The sequence below is a fragment of the Physeter macrocephalus genome, chromosome 16, assembly GCF_002837175.3.
Source record: "Physeter macrocephalus isolate SW-GA chromosome 16, ASM283717v5, whole genome shotgun sequence".
Taxonomy (NCBI): domain Eukaryota; kingdom Metazoa; phylum Chordata; class Mammalia; order Artiodactyla; family Physeteridae; genus Physeter; species Physeter macrocephalus.
Genome location: NC_041229.1, coordinates 10,100,525 through 10,106,570, shown reverse-complemented (window position 1 = coordinate 10,106,570; position 6,046 = coordinate 10,100,525).

Below are 6,046 nucleotides of genomic sequence, written 5' to 3'. Positions count from 1 at the left end.
AAATAAATAAATAAATAAATATTTTTTAAAAATTAAAGATACATCCTTACATGCTTACAGATGAAAGCTCATAACAGCTGAGATTTACCTTTAAATAATTTGGTCGGAGTAGAGAACAGTATGTGTAGAAACAAGATTGCTCACAGATTGAGCTTTTTTGAAGCTGGACGAGGGCTACCTTTCTCTCTACTGTTGTATGTTCTTAAATTGCCGTAATACAAACGTTTTAAAATTATTTTTAGAAAAGAAAACCAAGGAATCGAAACAGAAGAAGAAAGGAAATCGTTGATTATTTGTTAATTTGTATTCATAAGAGCCATTATATGGGATCATCTTGTTCCTAAAGCTTCTGATCCCAGCAGGCAGAACTCCCCTCCCTCCCTCCAGGCTCGCCCAGCACTCGACTAGTTCTCCTAGAACAGTGTTAGTGCTCCCTGCACATCTCCCTGTTGAACTGCATTTACACAGCTCGAGTCCTCGAAAATTCTCAAGACTGGTTATGCTAAATACGTACATTTTTCTGGATGATTGAGAGTTTATCCCTTGAAATTTTAAACATTTTAATATTTTGGATAAAAATCTTTGCAAAATATATTACCTGATTTTTACCTTTCTAGTATTTATTAAACTGATCTATTTTATATGAGTATTTTTAAATTAATCATTATGAAAATTAATCATGCTTGCCGTAATACCGTGATTCTCACACAGGGTTTTCAGCTATGCGGTTGCTTGTTGCCTGCACCAAAGGACCCCAGGTGGCTCTGGGTCTTTTTGAACATCTCTTATGTTATTTCTGTTCCTTTACTTGCTGGTACTGTCCCTTCTTTCTGTCCTCAGAGTGCCCTTCTCTCCTCATTCCTAATTTACTGCTCTTAATTTAACATATAAGTGAAGGAACCAGACATTTAAACTTGTTAGAGTTATAGAGAGTAACCACACTTTCCGGCTATCCAAGACAATTTCAGGCCATACCTATTGTCTTATTTTATTTATTAATAGCATCTTTTTTAAAATTCTTGAATGTATTCTGGGTTTTAATAATAAGTTATTTAATCATCCTAGTTATGTGCCACATATGAGCATATCTCTAGAAAAAGGCCTGATGGGCTATACTTATCTACTCCATTCAAGTGCTGAAGTGTAAGGCATTGTGGCTTTTCCTCAATGTATACTGAGCATCTATTAGGTGTCATGGGCACAACTAGTCCTTGGTCTCTAAGAGCTTATAGTATAGTGAGGAAGTGACAGAACCATTAACAGCTAATTATAAGTCAGTGCCATGCACGTGTCAATACAAAGACAGAATCATGCACTTGGGTACCTTGTGGCCACAGACCAAGGGCCGTTAGTCTAGCGCAGGGTTTGTCAACCTCAGCACTACTGATATTTTGAACTGGATAATTTTTTGTTGTGGAGGCAGTCCTGAGTATTGTGGGATGTTTAACAGCATCCCTGGCCTTTACCCACTAGATGCCAGTAGCACTCCCCTAAGTCATGACAATAGAAAATGTCTCCAGACATTGCCAAATGTTCTCTGGTGGACAGAACTACCCTGGGTCGAGAACTACCCTATTACTATCTATCTTGATCATTTTTTGACTTGTTTTTCTCATTCTTCTTTGTGTTTTAGTTAGTTCAGCATCAGATTGCCAGTTTGATTCTGACCAGATGACGTATGCACAAGCACTGTGCAAACCCCGGGAAGTTGTTAATCATATGTAAATTATCATCATTATTACCATAATAATAATGCACTTTACAGCTTTATTTTGTTCATATGCATGCACCCTGTAATCCTTAAGAATTCTGCGGAACAGTGAATCACTGTGCTGCTTATTAAACCACTGTCTCTCAGCTTCTAACACACTCATGCCCTCTGCTGTCAAACGGGGGCAAATTCTGCAAACCTCATTTCTCCTTGGCCAGTCACTCCTTGTTAGGCTCTGCCAGTAGGGGGCGGTAGAGGGACACTACACAGCTTGAAAAGGAAAAGGGGCTGTTCCTCCCCTGCTTCTTCCCCTCAGAGTCGTCCGGACATATTTCTTCACCCCCGCAGCTCAGCCTGTTTCAGTAGCAGCAGTTGGTGCCAGTTTTCCCAGTGCTCCCAGAACCAGCTTCCTCACACCGCTTAAAGACACCAGCACTCATCAGCTTGGAATTTCCTCCTCGCCCCAGCACTGGCCCCTTTCTTCCAGCTTCTAAATGTTGATCGTTACAAATTCTTCCCTGTGTTCCCCCAGAAATGGGGGGGGGGTGTAATTGTTTCCTGTAGCTACTATTCCCAGGATACCTGGGCTCCCTTTGCTACTTTTCAGTTAATAAATCTTCATATTAAATTACTTCCATTAAAATAACTGCTGTGGCTTTTGTCTCCTGATTGGACCCTGACTGCCACCTGTGCTTATTATTCCAGCCTTTAGTGACCCTGAGTAAGAATAATCAGGACAGCCATTCCAGAAGAGGAAGGAGGAAAATCAAGTTCAGGTATTCCATCCTCTGTGCGTGACTAGTCTCTGCAAGTAGCTGCTGGATTGGTGGATTCCTGACTCATAGGAACCACTCATTTTCAGACAAGCAGAATAAACTCTTTTCTGGATAATGCAGAAAATGCTTGAAGAGTCTGAAGAACCATAGCATCAATTTCCACAGACCAGTAGATGAGACAGTCAAAAAGTGTGAATGACTTAGCCCTGATTATATTACATATCCTGTTAGCTGCTATGAGGAATAAACACTTCTGCTTGGAGTTTGTTTGCATGTTTGCAGTTGCTCTAATGTTAACTGTATAATATGCTGGACAGAATAACATCAATGCTTTCAGCAACCTTGCTTTCATTTCTTCAAGTAACATTGAGGTCCTGTTGTGTACTCACAAGGTCCCTGCTGTCAAAAAAGTTTTTTAAAAATCTAACTCTAGGGCTTCCCTGGTGGCACAGTCCCCTGCCGATGCAGGGGACACGGGTTCGTGCCCCGGTCCGGGAAGATCCCACATGCCGTGGAGCGGCTGGGCCCGTGGGCCATGGCCACTGAGCCTGCGCGTCCGGAGCCTGTGCTCCGCAACGGGAGACACTGAGCCTGCGCGTCCGGAGCCTGTGCTCCGCAACGGGAGAGGCCACAACAGTGAGAGGCCCGCGTACCACAAAAAAAAAAAAAAAAAAAAAAAAAAAAAAATCTAACTCTAATAAAAAGCAGAATAAAAAATGGTAAAATTGGACTTCCCTGGTGGCGCAGTGGTTAAGAATCTGCCTGCCAGGGGACATGGGTTTGAGCCCTGGTCCGGTAAGATCCTACATGCCGTGGAGCAACTAAGCCTGTACGCCATAACTACTGAGCCCACGTGCCACAACTACTGAAGCCCGCACGCCTAGAGCCCGGCTCTGCAACAAGAGAAGCCACCGCAGTCAGAAGCCCACGCACGCCACAACTAGAGAAAGCCCACACGCAGCAACGGAGATCCAACTCAGCCAAAACAAACAAACAAAAACCTGTTACTCATTTTTTTTAAAATGGTAAAACTGAGTACTAAAGATATTTTCCAATGCTCTACGTTTCCTATCATTAATGAGACAACTGGTATTGAAGAATTCTTGCCTCTTTGAATACAGTAATTCAAATCTATTTGTGGTTTCAATGCTGTGTTAATATGAACATAATTCCCAACCATTCCTTCCTTTACTCTTCTTTGAAGATTTTTTAATAGTGTAATATACTACACATACATAAATGTATAGCTTAATGAATTGTAATAAAATGAATATCTATGTAACCAGCATTAAAAGTCACGAAATACGATCTCAAAGGCTATTTACAATAGCCAAGACATGGAAGCAACCAAAATGTCCATCACAGAGGAATGGATAAAGAAGATGTGGTACATATATACAATGGAACATTACTCAACCACAAAAAAGAATGAATTAATGCCATTTGCAGCAACATGGATGGGCCTAGAGATTATCATACTAAGTGAAGTAAGTCAGACAGAAAAAGACAAATATCATATGATATCACTTATACATGGAATCTAAAAAAATGATACTAATGAATTTATTTACAGAACAGAAATAGACTCACAGACTTAGAAAACAAACTTATGGGGAATTCCCTGGGGGACCAGTGGTTAGGACTCAGTGTTTTCACTGCCGGGGCCGGGGATTGATCCCTGATCAACTAAGATCCCGCAAGCCATGTGGTGTGGCCAAAAACAAAAGAAAAAAGAAAAAAGAAAACAAACTTATGGTTACCAAAGGGGAACGGTGGTGGGGAGGGATAAATTAGGAGTTTGGGAGTAACATATACACACTACTATATATAAAATAGATCAACAACAAGGACCTACTGTGTAGCACAGGAAACTATACTCAGTATTTGGTAATAACCTATATGGGAAAAAAATCTGGAAAAGAATACATATATATATACATATATATGTAGTGCATATATATACACAACTGAATCACTTTGCTGTACGCCTGAAACTAACACAACGTTGTAAATCAACTATACTTCAATTTAAAAATTAATTAAAGATGCCACTAATAAAAAAAGTTATTTCCAAATCAGTCAGAGGCCGCTTAGTCAATTCCAACTACATTTATTTCAATAAAATAAGGGAAGGTGGAAGAAATTACTTTAAGTTTTTGTAATGAAATTTGACCAGTAAATTAATAAATCATTGTTGAACTAAAAGTCAAAGGTGACAGCAAATAGATATTTTTAAAAATAATAGCATCAACCACAAGCATATGAAACAAAACTAGGATGTAGCTTTAATCAGTCATGCATCCCTGAGTCATAATCATATCAAATAAATCAAGCAATGTTGTAGGGTTCAATTATTTTACCATAATAAAGGTTTTAATTCCCTTGTCAAAAAAAATCTAACTCTAATAAAAAGCAGAATAAAAATGGTAAAATTGAGTACTCAAGATTTTTCCAATTCTCTGTTTCCGATCATTAATGAGGTAACTGATATTGAAGAATTCCTGCCTCTTTGAAGTCAGTTATTCAAATCTATTTGTGGTTTTAATGCTGTGTTAATATGAATATAACTCCCAACCCTTCCTTTCTTTACACTTCTTTGAAGATTTTTTTAATAGTGTAATATTCTACACATACATAAATGTATAGCTTAATGAATTGTTATAAAATGAATATCTATGTAAACAGCATTAAAAGTCAGGAAATACGATCTCAAAGGCACCCTTCCCTAAAAATCTCCACCCTGCCCTGCCCATCAGAACTGACCACAATCCTAACTTTATGAGAATCACTACTTTGGTTTTGTTTTCATAGTTTTCTTTACTAAGTATGCACCCATAAATATAATACAGTTTAATTTTGCCTTTATAAATTTTTTTTTTTTTTTTTTTTGCGATATTTATATACAAAATTATTTGGGTGTTTTTTAAACTCAATATTATCAATATATTTTTAAGATGCCTCTGTGTCATTGAACACAGCTGTGTTTCATTCATTTTCGCTATTGTATAGTAGGTCAGTATACGGAATACTACAGTTTAATTAACTATTCTATTGTTGATGGACATTTCAGTTATTTCCAGTTTGGGTGCCCAGAAGCACACACAGTTGTGGGGTAAATAACTAAAGGTGAAATTGCTGAACCATAGAGTGTACACATTCTAGCTAATGTCAAGCAGTTTTCCAAAGTGTCTGCACGGCCTCACACTCCCGTCTGCAGTATATGGTGGGGGGGGGGGCGGTCTTTGCTCTCCCTCCTCCCCAACCCTGGGCGCTGTCAGATATTTTAACGCACGCCCAACTGGTGAGTATGGAGCTATATCCACGGTGGTCTTAATTTATCTGCTTCTGATTATTAACGAATTAAGCACCTTTTCAATCAATAACAGACAGTTAATGGCCATTGGGTTTCTTATGGGAAATTCCTGTTCAAGTCATTTGCCCATTCTTTAATTGGATTCTTTGCCTTCTTAACTTGGAATTCTTCACGTTTCCTAGCAGTATGTGTTGCAAATATCTCCTCCCACTCGGTGCCCTGTCTTTCCTTGCATTACAACTTTGG